The sequence below is a fragment of the Dufourea novaeangliae genome, unplaced genomic scaffold (assembly GCF_001272555.1).
Source record: "Dufourea novaeangliae isolate 0120121106 unplaced genomic scaffold, ASM127255v1 scaffold267, whole genome shotgun sequence".
Taxonomy (NCBI): Eukaryota; Metazoa; Arthropoda; class Insecta; order Hymenoptera; family Halictidae; genus Dufourea; species Dufourea novaeangliae.
Genome location: NW_015374140.1, coordinates 283,064 through 298,847, shown reverse-complemented (window position 1 = coordinate 298,847; position 15,784 = coordinate 283,064).

Below are 15,784 nucleotides of genomic sequence, written 5' to 3'. Positions count from 1 at the left end.
GTCGCACATTCAATGTCCGTGTATTACCCTCTTTGTCTAATACATATCCGGTCGCCATGCTTTCATAGTATATACCAGGAACTTATGAAATGATTCTCAAAGTTGGTGGCATGTAGTACGCTACCTCTATCCTGTGTGCACAATTAATGCTCCTTGTCTTACGATCCTTGGAACTCCTGAAACCTCCTCGGTTATTCTGTCTTCCCAACACCAAGAGCCGAAAAACAGCGGAATTCGCGGCTAAAGCCAGGAATCTAAGAAATTGTCTATCCTTGTTACACATTCCGTGTCTGTATATCACCCTTTCTGTCTAATACCTCTTCGGTCGTCATGCTTTCATAGTACGTATAAGGAAATTATGAAACAATTCTCAAAGTTGGTGGCACGTAGTAAGCTGTTTCTATCCTACTTAAATAATTGATGCTCCCTGTCTTACGCATTACGAAAGAACGAACACTGCCCTCGAAAATTGTTTTTAACTAATTAATGTTAACATAGGTTCATTCTTGATTCTCCCATCAGAAACAAATGTCAATTAACAGTGGAAATTTAATAAGCTTGTGAATACTGACTACATATGTACATACATTGCCCAATTACAATATCTCTTTATTCTAATTAGACATCCAAGAACAGAGTTTAACAAGAGGACATGCAAGTGAATATTTCAGTTTAATTTTATTGGCTAACGTACACACAATAGTATTTGTGGTTTCCATAGATACTTGTTGAATCAAATAGTTCAGTTATAGAAATTCACAGAGAGAAGCGTCATCCATTATTCCAACATGTTTCGACAGTTTTTACAGCGCTATGCGGACAGCTTTCGTCTTGATCAAGCATTCGGGTTGAAGCTTAAAGAACGTAGATTAATCCCCAATCATTTATAATCACAATAAGTAAGCAGAACACTGTTAAAATCGCATTTAATCGCGGAAGACCACTATTTTTTGGACCGGTGGCGCCATCCGTGGCGAATCGCTGAAACTGCTAGCCATATAATTGGTTAGCAGTTTCACCGATTCGCCACGGATGGCGCCACCGGTCGAAAATAACGGTATTCCGCAATTAAATGCGATTTTGACAGTGTTCTGGTTGTTTATTGTTATTTTCAATGACAGGATATCAATCTACGTTCTTTCAGCTTCAAACTCAATGCTTGATCAAGACGTAACCTGTCCATATAACGTTGGAAGAGCTGTTCAAAGTGAACTAACCGGGGTACGCATGATGAGATACAGTGTCATCCCTTGCAAACAAATGCGATTTTAACATTGTTCTTGTAATTACTAGTGTCCAGTAATTCGCTCAAACTGCTATCCAAATTATACCGACAGGTGAGTGAAAATTTCTAGTGATGTAAAAATGCAAATATCTCAGTAATTAAGCACTTAATATGAACGTCGTTGGTCTCAAATTATTCCTGAGAACTTACTGCAACGATCCAATACCGCAGAAACCCTAAATTAGTAAAATTATTTATGCCTGTATTACCGTAACCTCTTATGGGACGACAACCTGATTGCAAAATATTTCGATCGCATTTACACCGCTAAACGGGCATGATTCTTCTTCGTTTTGCATTAGATACAACGTTTAAAGAACGTGGATTTCTATTCTCTAACGGCTGGACACTAGTAATTACAAGAACATTGTTAAAATCACATTTGTTTGCAATAGTTGACACTGTATTGCGTCATGCGTACACGGGTTAGTTCACTTTGAATAGCTCTTACACCGTTATACGGATAACTTTCGTCTAGATAAAATACTCGATTTATAGCTGAAAGAACGTAGATTGATCTCCTGTCATTGAAAATAACAATAAACAACCAGAACACTGTCAAAATCGCATTTAATTGCGGAATACCACTACTTTTTTGACCGGTGGCGCCATCTGTGGCGAATAGCTGAAACTGCTAGCCAATTATATGGCTAGTAGTTTCCACGGTTCGCCACGGATGGCGCCACCGGTCGAAAATAGTGGCATTCCGCGATTAAATGCGTTTTTAACAGTGTTCTGGTTGTTTATTGTTATTTTCAATGACAGAGGATTAATCTTCGTTCTTTCATCTATAAATCGAGTATTTTATCTAGACGAAAGTTATCCGTATAACGGTGTAAGAGCTATTCAAAGTGAACTAACCCGTGTACGCATGACGCAATACAGTGTCAACTATTGCAAACAAATGTGATTTTAACAATGTTCTTGTAATTACTAGTGTCCAGCCGTTAGAGAATAGAAATCCACGTTCTTTAAACGTTGTATCTAATGCAAAACGAAGAAGAATCATGCCCGTTTAGCGGTGTAAATGCGATCGAAATATTTTGCAATCAGGTTGTCGTCCCATAAGAGGTTACGGTAATACAGGCATAAATAATTTTACTAATTTAGGGTTTCTGCGGTATTGGATCGTTGCAGTAAGTTCTCAGGAATAATTTGAGACCAACGACGTTCATATTAAGTGCTTAATTACTGAGATATTTGCATTTTTACATCACTAGAAATTTTCACTCACCTGTCGGTATAATTTGGCTAGCAGTTTGAGCGAATTGCCACGAGTGGCGCCACCGGTCGAAAAAATAATGGTATTCCGCAATTAAATGCGATTTTGACAGTGTTCTGGTTGTTTATTCTTATTTTCAATGATAGGAGATCAATCTACGTTCTTTCAGCTTCAAACTGAATGCTTGATCAAGACGTAACCTGTCCATATAACGTTGGAAGAGCTATTCAAAGTGAACTAACCGGGGTACGCATGACGAGATACAGTGTCAACCGTTGCAAACAAATGCGATTTTAACAATGTTCTTCTAATTACTAGTGTCAAGCCGTTAGAGAATAGTAATCTACGTTCTTTAATCGTTGTATCTAATGCAAAACGAAGAAGAATCATGCCCGTATAGCGATTTAAATGCGATAGAAACTTTTTGGCAACCGGATTGCCGCTCCAAATTATATCGACAGGTGAGTGAAAATTTGTAGTGATGGAAAAATGCGAATATCTCTGTAATTAGGCGTTATAAATTAACGCTGTTTGTCTGAAATGATTTCTGACGACTCAATGCATCGGATCAATACTGCAAACCATCATAAATGGACAAATTATTTCTGTCAACTGTAATAAAACTGACAGAAATAATTCGTCCGTTTAAGAGAATTTGCAGTATTGATCCGATGCATTGAGTCGTGGGAAATAATTTAAGACAAACAGCGTTACTTTGTAACCCCTAATTACAGAGATATTCGAATTTTTCCATCACCAGAAATTTTCACTCACCTGTCGGTATGATTTGGCTAGCAGTTTGAGCGTTTTGCCACGGGTGGCGCCACCGGTCAAAAAAATAGTGGTATTCCATAATTAAATGCGATTTTAACAGTGTTCTGGACGTTTATTGTTATTGCCAATGACAGGGGATTAATCTACGTTTTTTAAGCTTCAAATGGAATGGTTGGTCTAGACGTAAGCTGTCCGCATATCTCTGTTAGAGCTGTCCAAAGTGAACTAAACGAGGTGCGCGTGATTAGATACAGCGTCAACCGTTGCAAACAACTGTGATTCTAACAATATTCTTATAAGTATTGTTTCTCAGCCAATAGAGGGTATTAATCCACATTCTCTATGTTTCATTTCTAATGTATGACGAAGAAAAATGATGTTCGTTTAACGGTGTAAACGTGATCAGAACTTGTTGCAATAAAGGTTGCCGCTTCCTCCGTAAGAGTTTGTGTCAATGAAGGCATAAATATGTAATTTCTGTAATTGTTTTGTGATATTGGGTCGATGCTTTTGGCCGTAAGGAATAATTTCAGTCTAGCGACGTTCAACTTGTCTGCCCGATCATTGAGAGATTCGCATTTTTGCATCACCAGTAATGTGCACTCACTGGTGTTTACCTACCGTAAACGTTGTCCACCAGCTTGGACGGTTATTTATATTAGTTGCTCACAGTTCTCCCATTGAGAAATAATAATTAATTAATCGCCAATCAAATTTTAATAAATATAATACACACACACACACACACACACAGTGAATCTCTTTAGTGGGACCTAGTTAATAACTTGATGTATTGTAAATAAATTTCTGACAACTAGAAGAACTACTCTATGTTTCCTCCGAAATATAGGATAAGAATGACGTAAAAGAACATTAAGATTGTTTTGTATATTGTAATTAATTAATTTGAATATTTTTCGTGTAATGGTTCAGATGAAATACATTCGGTGGACTCGATGAAATTTGATCTTTTCAAACGGAGGTAGTATCGATCGCGGGGGAGATTTGAATATTCAAAATATACAGGAGACTGTTCACGATCGATCGATTTTTAATGAGAATCGTTGGTGACAAATCGTAGGAAGTTTATCCATTGCGGTGCAAGACAAATTGACGTAACGGAGAGTCGGATGACCCTCTTAGGTACATCGGTGGCTGACAAACTGGTCAAAGCCCTCTTACAACCCTCTCCGCTGTCAAATTATCGGACTCCTGTGGACAGCAAACCCATTTATACTGTCCACTGCCTAAGACGTACTAGGGCCACGGATAAAGATGATCGTACGGATCGGATCAACCGATACACGACTGAAACAGGGGTCTGTGAACATTTGTTAATTTTCCGTTAACCAAATTATTCGACTCGTGGTTGGCCTTGTCACAATAATATGAATTCTATTTTTGAGCTGTTAACATCGTTGACATTTCAAACCGATAGTTAGTCACATGTACATACGTCTTACACTTATATCTCGTATCTGCGAATTAATTTTCCTACCAGTATCGTTTCTTCTCCAACATCTGCGATTATCCAGGAAGTCTTTCGGGATAAGCAGAATTCTCGGGTCCGATCTTTATAAACGTATTTAGGAATTTCGAGTGTTACGGTTCTTAACTACGTTTTGATCGCATGGTCGTCTCGCGATGTACTTTATAACATCGTAACACGGCACGGAATTACGTGCCTCATTATTCTTGTCTCGTACGTTGCCGCGTAACACAGTCTGTGTCATTAGCTAGAGTTATTTCTGAAAAGTAGAATCTGCACGAAACTGTTTGAGCATTCAAACCGTTCAACCGGTATGATTTTATAACGATCTAAAGGCAAGTTTGCTTATATTACATCCGATTATGTTTAAGTATACATACCTATTTTAAATTTTCCTTAGAGTCATGTTAAGGCTGCTTGTATTTGAATCTGGACAGAGGAATCTATCTATCGAAATAGAGAACATTAACACGGACTTAAGATCTCTAGATGTTTAATTCTACGCCTGAGCAATGCTTCAACGTTGGTTATTACGAAGAAATAAGAATTTTCATTCGTTCCTATATCTTCGATCCTCGTTGCAACACGTAACATCCGATACGTGGAACAGGTTGACGAAGAAAAGTGAACGTGTTTGGCAAGAAAATCAAATAACATATCTGAAAAATGAAAAATAGGAGTTCCGAAATAGGAGATAGCAAGAGAGGGGCGGGGCGTTGAACGATTTTTATTCGGAGGGCAGGATCAGGAGAGAGGATAGAGGAGACAGGGGTAAAAATGTTAAGAGATTGCAGTTTAAAGCCCGGCGAGAACAATATGGCCGACGGGGAATGGAGTGAAACGGGCCGGGGCTGTCGGGATGGAGTGAGTACGGTCGACGGTAGTTGGTGGGCTATAATAACGTATAAAGTAATTAAGGACATCGGGCGACAGCGGGAAAAGGGGCAGGGGTGGGACGGGGTAGGGGTAACGGACAGTTTAGGGAATGCGACATTTACATAGTAATTAAATCGCGGGAGCAAGTGGGACCGTTGGGGAAGATACTGGTGCTCGAGCAATTACAGACGCATTAGATTGCGGTAAGCACTTGTTTATGGCCTACCCTGGCCTACGTCGCGCTTCACTCGACTCGATTCTGTTCACTCGTTCACCTCGCAGTTACATCTCGCCTTCCCTTTTTTTTTTGTTTTTTTGTTTTCACCATTAACTTGTCTCCGATATCCACGTGAAACGTTGCTTCCTAACGCGATTCATTGTGTACGTAATTATGTCACGTCGATCGCGATCATCGCGAACAATAGAATAAGCGCAGTGAAAATATCGAAGTGTTTTTCATCGTTCTGTTAGGTAGTTATGTTATACGTATACGTATCTACCTATGTGATAGAAGTATTAGTGTCACAGTTCTTAAGAAACGAAGAGCTATAGGATTAATATGTATAATAGAGGTATCGATCGAGAGGCGGACGAGACCCATCGTTTCTCAGATGAAAAAGAATATTCACACTTGGCGACGAGTTATGCTAACAGCTGGTCTCATACCCGAGGGTCCTTTCTGGTTCGTTTAGCGTCGGACGAAGACAACTATGTGTCATCGTTGTTGCTAATTGAATATCGCACCCTTACCAAGTCTGGCTCCATTTCATCCGGCAGCCACGGCAATGCGATCGAACAGGCTTTTAAGTAAAATTTCATTTCCGATTTATAGACTGCCTAATAAATTCGCCCCGGACAAAATTAACAACAATCGTTTCAATTAGTTAATTGAACCGGGAGGAAATATCGGAATAGGGTGGATCGTGTTTGTTTCGGGAGGAATTCCTATCGGGCGGGGAATTCGTCGACGGTGGAGGGGTTAAATAAAATCTAGGGTCACGGAGAAGTTTTCGATGAGATCCGATAGTTAATATTTAAATAGTAATTATTGTCAATCGAATCAAGCGATTAATCATTGACCTAGATTTAATTGTGTTTACAACGGAGGATAGATTTCGGTGAATACAAAATGATATTGATAAAAGCTCAGCGATTAAAAGGTTTAATTGTTAAGAATCAAGTAAAAGAGTGTTGGTAGAAGTTTTTGTAACGGTAATGCTTCGAGAGGACATTCTAGAAGCGTCGATCGATCGTTCATTTTCCATGAAGTTAATATTTTCAGGTCGGGGATGGCACCACGTACACGTTCAGCGAAATAAAACTCCTCGGATTTGCCCAGGGGAAACTGAATCTTGTATTTTGTTAGGAAATCGTGTTCGTTACAACGATCACAAGTATCATTCGGCCTAGCTGCTTCTAGATTCACTCGGACTGGTTTCCCTCGCGGGCTGACTTTGCTTTTCAAATAAATATTTCGATCTGTTTGCACAGGGGGCTAGAAGGGATGTACACGATCAAAGGAAGGGGGAAGAGCAGGCCATTGTTAATCTATTTTATACCCTACTAGTAGCTGGATACAGGCTACATTTCTGGTAAGAGACGAATCCGAAGTCAATAAATAGAAGTATGCTGGCTGAAACGATAATAAAACATAATTCAGGGTTTATAATGTATATAAATGTAGTTGAAGCTTAATTCGAGCTAGCCTGAATCTAGTTCGAAGCTCTTGAAAGTGACCGACCCCCTCCCCCCCCCTAACAAGACTTGTTGGTTAGTTTCACTAAACTGGTAACCGAATAGTATCGAAGAAATATTATCGATACAATGGGTGTGCGGTGTCAGATATGAACGTACATTTACGATCAGGTTGAGTCCAGAAAAATTGCGGACACTCGTGGATCTCTCGCATGCTCTGTCCTGGGCCGCACTAAATATTCGAAATAAAATTTCGATCGCGTGGATCAAGCGTCTCGAATATGACGGGGGGATATTGTGCAGGACCGAGGATTCCACCTCTACCGTCGTTCTGTCCCGATTTTTCGAGAATAGAGGACAAACGATGCGTTTCCAGTTGGCCCCTCGTCGAAACGGCGCGGCGTGCACCGACAATAGGTTAAAGCGTCAAATTAGGCGGTGCAGGTCAACTGCATGGGCGTCCCGGCCTCGGCTTCGTGACTGTCGGCTGAATTCCGGCCGAACAGGGCCCCGGATATAGGGTTGCCTCTATAATGCCATAATACAAATAAGTCAGTCAGTCAGTCAGTCAGTTGGTGCCCCGCCGCGTACACCCTAAAGGTCTATTATGGTTCTTGATCTCCGACCATTATGCGTCCACCTTTCTCCCTCGATTGTTGCCTGCAAAGTCATTCGAGCCGAGCGTTCGAGCGCGGAGTAGAAGCTTCTGTTCCCGTTCACGCTCTCCGTGTATCTCTTCTCTGTTCGCCGCGACTCACCCACACTCGCTCAGCCTCGTCTCGAATCCTTCATCTCGTTCCTTTCCTTTTCGACGGATGTCCTTTCACAAAGTCGGATTAGCCGACTCGAACGTACACGGCGGTCCAACGTTAGTTGCGTGTTTCGGAAGGGTTAACACGGACGAGTTTGGATAACCCGAATCTTGAAATCGGTTACTCGAGATGCGTGAGTGTTCGCGGAATTAATACCTATCTGTTACAGTTACGTACACTACCCACTACACAATATGTATTAGGTACAGTTAAATATAGTTTCGGATTCGCGAAAAGAAAATTCAAAATGACATCGGGACCAGTCACCGGCGTGGTGACCTTCGGTCAGGTCTCGCTGCGTCCTAATTGTCTGTGGAGGTCCAGGTCCAGGTCCTCCTCTGGCGGGTGCAATAAGCAACGCTGCCGCGGGATAAAGATGAGGTCCAATGCATCAATGTCATCGCGTACAACATTGTTCCCGGGCGCAACGACTTACCTCTAACGACGTATTTATGGCGTCAAGTTGCGGCTTAAATAATAACCAGTCGATGATGGATGGTCGGGTCTACGCGGGCAGAAAATCGACATCATTATTGTTGTTACGGGGTTTTGTAACTTCCACGGACGAAGGATGTTCCTGCGATCGTGTCGGTGAAAACGCGGCCGGGCGATCAGGGCCCCGGCAGATGCGTATAATCTCTCCGTATTTAACGATACCTCGATCGTGCACGGCTCTCCCGACTATTATATCGCAAATCAGTTCTGGGAAAACGACGTCATTGATTTTTCTCGGCCGACTTTGCGTGCGAATATCTGGCCTGAAGAAGCGAACAAAAAATCCAAAGTTATCGTTTCCGATTATTAACTTTATTGCCTATAATACCGCGTATAAGAAGCATCGAACAGCAAGATCGGTTCGGTATCCTCGATCATAAAATTCTCTAGATTGAAGAGTATTACGGTAATCGATTAGATTACGTCGTGCTAGATAATTAAATGTCTCGAAATAAAGGGGTGTCATTAGGTAACTTGTCGACCAACGTCTATCAATGAAGACGTTTCAGAGAGAATAATTATTGATGTAGGTCGTAGGTAATTAGGGATAATGTATGGAAGTTTCTAAAGATAATATCAGAAAATATATTTCTTATTAAGGAAATTAATATCGTGTTTGGATTTTCATCATAATACCGTTTTGCAGCAGTGAAAGTTATAAAACGCATAATGAAAATCGTTTGCCTCGACGCGAATGCAATTTGCGAAAATATTTCCGTCGGGCGTATCGGTTTATTAGAGATAATACGTATCGCAGACAATATGGATTCTCTGTTTCACATTTAAATGGAACGATAACCTGTAATTTATTCTTTTATTACGCGCAATAAAACGGTCGATTCGCAGCAACGGACACACAGAATCGCGGATAGGATATTCCTTTTAATCGAACTACGAATCGATGTAACCGTTTCAGATTTGATAAACCGTTATCCCATTCACGTTTAAATTATCATAATAATTTCTTTCGGAAGAACCTTCGATAGCTTTTCATGGTTTCTGTCGGAAACTTTTCATTATTAGGTACACCAATCGGTAAGCCCCTGCACTTAACCGAATTCAATATTTCCTTCTAGCGAAAACCAATAACGCGTGTGGACCCTTGGTAATATATCAATCATTATCCTCCAACGTTCTTCTCTCCAGCTATTTTTGTCCAACGCAATGCTGAGAAGACGCTTTGATGCACCGAATGAAAAAATATCCGTCCGTCGATGTTCCACCCATTTGTGCCGAAGAGATCCGCAGACAGAGTCGCGCGGATCGAGGAATTGGAAAAGTATTCGCCGCGTTTCTCGTTCTTTCTTCTTTCATCTAGCCGCGAAATTTCATGGTAAATCACGTATTCCAGTGCCACCCTCGCGACATCGCGTCGGGAAGCGAAAGATTTGAATTGTCCGGAATCACGTGCGCAACCCTCTTTATACCCGTGTTCCTACACACCGGCATTTGCATATTTCACTCCGACTATCGCTGGAATACTCTCTGTATTTCGCTCTCTATCCCGTCCATTTTTACGTTTCACAACGTAGGGACATGTACATAGTATGCATACAGATACATATTGTACATGTAATATAATACATGTACCTCGTTTTCTCTTGTTTAACGTAGACAATACGAGAGTAATCGTGCATTAATAGCAAACAAACTTTGCTTACCTTTACTTTCCCCGTGTTGCACTGTTGCAATTTCTTCTCTAGCACTGAAACATACAACCTACATTTCAACGATAGAAATTACATTTTATATTCTACTTAATGAAATTCACGAATCCTTGTCGAATCGATCCCGTACCGTAACCGGAAGCATTAATCGAAAGGGGGGGGGGGAAGGGGCTAGACGTCGTTCGAAATCAATTCGATCGAAGGATTGGATAAACAATTAGACCCGCGGTTTATTAACATTCACGGTGATACGCCGATAAATTCGCCGAAGTGACTTGCCACGTGGCCTGGATCGATGCTTTTACGCCGTTTAAACGAACGGCCGCGGATAGTATATTATGCAAATATTTAGCTATTAATGTTTTCTTTATGACACGCAAGTAATTTGTTTCGTAATTAGTATTTACCGTAAGAGTTATTCGTTTGGTAATTACTGTGCGCGCCGGGCACGGGGGTGTACCGAGGACACGATACCCGCAGTTTTGCATACAATTTTCATTAGTCTATCACTGCGTGTTAGAGGTTAATGCGATTGCTCCAATATCGGAATTTGCACGTAGTAAAGTGTATCTCGCGAAAAGTGTTACTTTCTGCGATCGCCGTACGAGTTCGCGGCAAGTAGTTTTTCGGCACCGTGACAGAATTCTCAACGTATTGAATACAACGTATAACATATTGAAAACAGCTACCGATACGATCGTTCGAAAGCCCTTTAATTCAAGCCTGTATATATGAATAAAATATTAACACTCGTAATGGTTTGTCAAGGAACACGATAGAAGAACAAATGGCGAAACGGACAAGACGGTCAAAGTGGTATCGCGATAATCATCAGGTGACAAACGGATAAGTGGATGCAAAGCGAGGTAAAGTCAGATTTTGTGTAGCACAAACGTTTGCATGTATTTAGTATACATACATATGTATATGTATATGTATATGCATATGCTGCGTGTGAATGAACGGATGTAAAGTTCGAGCCTACCTTTTTCCTCCGAACGATGACTGATAGACCGAGCAAAGGACAGTGACTTAAGCCTGTTTGTCGGCCCTCACGAATCGGAGCAGCTGTGCCTTTGCCAGCCGAGGCCTTTTATAGGGCCCCAACAAAGCCGGCTGTCGTATTTGGACAGTATTAGCGTTAAATTTGGTCAATGAAATGGTTTTCACAGGACCCCGACGTTTCTCGCCTCCGAACGGTGTAACACCAGGAACGTGGTGGACCACTTTCAGACAAGCCCCGTCGCAGCCGACCTAGCCGCCGGCCGGCCACTAGCCACTCCGTCTCTCGGACCCATTATCAATCATCCATTCAGCTCCCTCTATTTCCGGCTTAACGCTTATAATCGCTCGAATCAGAGAATAGCAGGTAGCTCGGCGCAACACTTTCTGCCACGAACCCGTCTGGTAATTGTAATTAGCCTATTATTCCGTGGATCGTAGATTTTCTTTCTTTTTTCGAGTAGCTTTCGACGCTGGGCTCCTATTCTCGACGACCCCAAGATGGCCGTCGTCTTTGTTCGGTCCCGCGGAGACGGACGTTGCTGGTTGGTTCTAAAGGTTTAAGAAATCTGCGATATCGTAGGTCGTTCGAGATGTAGACACGATGTTTTTTTGATCATGATACTTGGCAGTATCATGATCATCAAAACACAACAGTACAGGCTGCGATGAAATTGTTTCTACGCGTTTGCGTACGGTTCACCATCGAATCAATTTTATCAAATTCTTCGAGTAATTAATGGTCATTACTCGTATGCGCGAATAAAACGAACGATTCGTGGGTTCCTTTATCGATTTTCATAACGGAGCACCGACTGTGTAGAATGTCATTAATATTGTCCCCCAAAAGATCATCGCATTATCGTGTGCGAGCTTCAGAATCGTCACCCATTCCGTTCCGCATGGCCGGCTCCTTCGAAACGGTCCCATTAAACCCGATACTGTGAACTCCGGGACGTCTCAATTCTTCTATTTTAATCCCGTAAATAGTAGCGAGGCTCTGCGCTTCTAATTGAAACCATTACAATCACCGAGATAGGTCGTAAACGTTGATTAATGTTATTATTAATCGGGTGAATTTCTCTCGAATGTCGTATGAATTTTAAAAGAACCATAGAAACAGAGAGACATGTACAACCAAACACAACGGCGAAAAGATACAATTCAGCTACTCGAAATAATTAATATTCACGACATTCGTTCGATAATAATGAAAAGAAAGCAAAACGAAGAATAAATTTATCGTCGAGAACTAGCACTTTTGTCATCATTCGGCTTTATCATCTTTCCATGAAAAGTGATTACGCTGGTTCCTCCAATGGTTTGTCCTCCCTGCTTCACCCCTATTTGATCCCTTCCAGGCGTTGCCTTCCTGTTTAGAGCGGAATTATTACCGGGGCCAATGGATCGGCCAATAAAATCGCGTAAATCGCAGGGCTGTACCTCATTGTCGCGATCAACCGGCAATAAAGCTCGAACTCGGTGATTAAATGGCGTCGATTAATCGAGTCCACCGTATTAGGTCTTCCCAGGCGACGAATTGAAACGCTTAACAAATCCCAATTAGCGTTCATTTGCAAATTCCTGCGCGGCGCGGCCCCATTCGGTCCTCTCTCTCTCTCTCTCTTTCTCTCTCTATCGGGGCGCTTTGCTACTTGCTCCGTATAGTCGAAATTTAAATAAGAAGAAATAGAGCGAACCCATTCCGAACGGTTTAAGCGAGAAACGGCGATAAATGTTCGCTCCTTCTATCGGGGATGAAACTTTTCCGAAGAAATCCGTGGACGGAGACTCTTATTTTTTAATCTTCGATAGATTAATTATTTTACTTGAGAAATTACTCGTTGAAATGTTAATTGACCATTGGTAAATCGTTCGGAAACTCTTCGGTTATTCTACGAGACAACGCAATTCCAAGTCTTATACAAAAGCTACCCCCGATATGCTCAATTTCATCCCCCGGGGAGGCAAAGCCTTCTCCAATCGCTTAAAACCCGGGCTAAATAGGTAGAAATAAATCGTGTCTCCATTCACGGTTAACAGAACGTCGTTGAAACGTTTCGAGGACCATCGAGGCCCACATGAAAAATTGCATAGGTTCAACTTTGTGGAGGGGAAGTCGGACGAGGACAGGGAAAAGAAAGTGTGTGGCAGATGCGTCCGGCTGGCCGAGCACCGGAATATTCAAAAAGGTTCGGACACGCGAATTCGAGAAATTTGTATTCGGTTCGCGATTACGCGTCTCATGATCGCGTTCATGGGGCCATCCGTAAAACTTTTCCGGGCGCAAAGCTTGGCTGGACTTTCTCGGGGGCTCGACACCTCGAATCATATCCTATCCCTATCCGATACGGCGCGTCCGCCACCGACTTCGAAAGAAATATCTCGGAAACGGAACAAGGGGTGACGGTGACGATGACGATACATATGTATGCACGCGTGAATATACAGCTATATGTACGTATGTACATATGTACAGTATGTATACGGGGAAGGGAAAGGGGGCATCCTTTCGCTCAGTCACGGACTAAACTTTCCTACAGTTGTTTTTAAACTTCTGTGCTCGATGATTTATCGGTGACCCGTTATTCTTTCGCGAATGGAGACGAATAAACGAGATTATGTGAAGGAAAAAATGGAACGATACCCTGGAACTCGGCCGTAGGACGTCCGGTTTCCCTAATTCTGTCCGGGGACTTCCGTGTTCCGTTTCGTTTTACGGGACATAAACCGATAATTGAGCGGGCCCCGGAGGGGGTCCTTTTCGGTGATAAATGCCGGCTAATTTCACGCGTCATCGGCTTTTATTAACGAGAAGGAGGATGTCACGCGGGACGGAAAAAGGCGAGCGTATCGAAGGCTCGGCTGTGCCTCTCTCTAGACGAAGAGTAAGTCATTTTACACGGGCAACCCCGAACCCCGGGGGCCGGCATTGTGCTCCAATCATTACACGCCGATGATTGCATTCTATTAGCCATGCAGCCGATCGTTTGCCCCGCACCCGGTAATCCGTGTCATCGTGTTCCACGGCAGATGATGGAATAACCATACAGTTATCCACTCTGTTCCCCCTTCCCCCATGCCCCCTAATTTTCTTTCGTTTCGTTGGTTTGTCGCGTGACGTTCTCGGCGTAATTCTACGCGAATGTTGCTCGCATTTAAAACGAATGATCACGGGACTGAGCTACGCCCCGATCGAATAATTGTATAGGCAGTGCCCAACGATTTTCACAGAGTGCCAGACAATCTCATCGTACTTGTATCGCTGATTTTTTTCTTTTCTCACAAGAATTTTGCAGCACCTCCCTCCGACGAAGCTACATAAATGTCAATGGAGAAAATCACAAATGGAGTTTGTTCGGCGAGCAACGATGCTTTCCAGTCGAGTGAAATCTTAACGATTCAACGCTGGACGCTCGATGTTCCCAGACAGTTTATCGCTGCTTTCAGATTGTACAGTTTGTTGCCCCAGGTTTTTGTCTGAATGTAATACACTCCGGTTTCAAGATTCACACGTCGACTCTTCGATCGTTGGCTATACGAAACAATTTGATAACGATTGTTCTAAGTATACATAATATAAGCAGACTGATTACCGATTAATTTATTCATCACCTTATTTCACGAGTATTCACTGACAAAAATTCTGAGGAACGACGTTCAAATGTTCGAAGGCGAAATTTCGCTTTTAAAATACCAGAAAAATAGATGACACGTTTCTCGTCCCGAATTCACGTTTAATTTCCATGGCAAAGTTTCCTCGGCTTCATTTTCCAGGGGAGCGCGAACGACACGGAGAGAGTTGTCCTTCGTCGGAAGTTAATTTTGATTTATCTCCGCGTGCGAGGAACGAAGCCGAAAACTCGACGAGAATCTGCCTGAACACGCCACGGTGATCTCTTGCTTTCGTAATAATCCAATTTACACGGTCGCGATACCGCGATAATAATGGAGACAATGAGACGCGATAAAAGCGCGACTTAATGCTTCGTGAAAACACCCGGCATATGGCGAGGTCGATAGCGCCGGTTCAATTATGGAGAATAATCTGTCGAGAGCCTCTGTTTAAATAAGCCTGCTTTTATTACCTGTATGTAGATAGAGGAACGTGATCGTTCAGGTTATTATTAGTGTTTGAAATTCAATGATCAAAGCTTGGCCTTTGAACGCGTTCCAACCAGAGAAGATCGTCCCTCTGGAATTTCAGCATGAGTTTCCTTCCGTGTTAGCCATATATTGTACATACATACATACATACATACACCGACAACGTCTTTTATGAAAATCTGCAAAGCAACGAAATTCCATGGAAAATCCAGGCCATCCTTGGTAGCTCCGAAGTAGAGGAAGAATAGGATGTAACCGAGAGAGAATGGCCGTGGAAGAGTGGCATAAATTATTCATCCGGCAGGAAAGAAGCGAAAGGTTGGGGACCGGTGGCGATCATTAGATTGGTCGAGCGCCAGA